The sequence below is a fragment of the Aplysia californica genome, unplaced genomic scaffold (genome assembly GCF_000002075.1).
Source record: "Aplysia californica isolate F4 #8 unplaced genomic scaffold, AplCal3.0 scaffold00007, whole genome shotgun sequence".
In the NCBI taxonomy this organism is placed as follows: Eukaryota; Metazoa; Mollusca; class Gastropoda; order Aplysiida; family Aplysiidae; genus Aplysia; species Aplysia californica.
The window spans coordinates 2,155,795-2,157,652 of NW_004797277.1; the positions used below are offsets into that span (position 1 = coordinate 2,155,795).

Sequence of the window (1,858 nt, forward strand, 5' to 3'; positions counted from 1 at the left end):
AATGTGTCTGGAAGGTTTTGCCTTTTATCTTTCTTTTTCTTAATTTCCTTTGGTTGAATTGTGCAGCCAACCAGAATCGACTGCTTTTGGATATGTGAGGGTCCGGTGAACATTTAAAAAATACTATTTTTAAGTTGTTTACTGTAATGGAAATGGTGACTCTTGTGCACCACTTGTTTTTAGTGTTGCTTGACATACAATACGCCCTCTGGACTCCTGACTCCTTCTGCAGCCTTTCTACTTCTACTCCCTGGCTCCTCCTTACAGCTGTCTTTCAGCCACACCCCTGATCTTATCATAGGTAACATCTACACCTAGCCTTCTCGGACTAGGGCGAAAAGTCTAGGAGGTCCCATGTGCAAGTTGCGCACATTAAAGATCCCTTGATGGTCCAAAACCGATAAGAGTAGGCTTCAGCCGCCACCTGGGCAAAATTCAAAATATTCCTACTAACTGAAATTGTTTGGTGTGTCCTGCGCGCTCATATGACCTTATGCAGTTGTGAGTGCTGTAAAACACGTACCAAAATACAATACGGAACCAAAACTGAGAGAACGCAGATTTTGCACAAATGTGATCAGTTTCTGCAGAAGCAGCTGATTTCTGGAGATCACCCTTCAGGAATTTACTTCACTAGTAAAAAGTGAAAATCATCAATCTTATTTAGAAAATCTACTTTTCCATCACTCTTTTATTCATAATGCAATCATGTTTGCTAACCTTCTTTTGACAAGAACCAACTCTTTTCTAGTTAGTTGCATACCGCTTGACTGTTTTATGGTGACGGTCTTGTCTACAATTGTGAACTTCTAATTTAAACTCTAAGTAACATAAGAAACTAGGCTTGGAGAGTCATTTCCTTAAGGGGGGGGGGGGGCCCACCTGGAGGCTATCTCGCTTATTACTTGACCGAATTTTACCAAATTTCACACATATAACAAACATAGTAAGGAGTCTTAAAATCCGCAATCAAATTTGAGAAAAATGTTTCGTTTCCATGGATACGCCGCCATATTGGATTTTATCGACATGTCTTACGTAATGAATTCCGCACTTATCGCTCATGGAAAGATTTTTTTTTGCATGCATGTTCACAAACATTAGATCTAAAAATTTTTGTTTTAAATTTTTCTTATACGAATTAGAAAATTTTTTATGAATTTTTTCCTGAGATAACATTCAAGTTTGCGAAAAATCCGGGAAAATCCATATATATATACATATATTTCAAAAATTCATCAAAGGAATATTTTCTTCATTCTGTAAAACTTTCATGGAGATTGGATGAAATCTGTTTGAGTTATGTTACAAAACAAATATACAGAAAAGCCGCGTTAAGAGGAAACGGGTGATGAAGAAAAATAAGAGATTGACTTTATGAGGAAATTGTAGTGACATATATGCCCGGCATGGGAAGAAATAAGGCTTTAGAGCTTCTTATGCGATGAAATAGTTGTATTAGAGGCTGAAGAAGCTAAAAATGCCTACAAACTTAAAATCCATAGTTTTGACCCCCCCCCCCCCCCGTCCAAATGATGAATGTTCTCAGCCATAAAGCAATTATACATTTAGTTATAAAGACAGCCGTAAAAACAAGACCGATACAGCAACACCTTGTAACACACTCCGATTCAGACTTAATAGATAAATAAGTACACGTACGTTGTTAGTTTTGTGGCGCCTGTAAAATGGTATGTGTCACTGCATGCTTCCCAGAAAGTTTATAATGCTTTAGAGGGCATAGAAAGCAATCAGGACAGCTGGGATAATAAGACTGTAAAGCGCATAGAGTTTATAATAATTTTGGTATATATAATAATATTACTATTATTATTTCTATTATTATTATCATTATTAT

The 1,858-nt window shown here is 36.7% G+C and overlaps 1 protein-coding gene across 1 annotated transcript in view; it reads left to right on the plus strand.

Moving 5' to 3' along the window:
* Nucleotides 1–1,858, plus strand: part of LOC101854913 (dynein heavy chain 6, axonemal) — a gene marked incomplete in the record, with an annotated part of 110,656 nt that overhangs the window by 80,243 nt on the left and 28,555 nt on the right.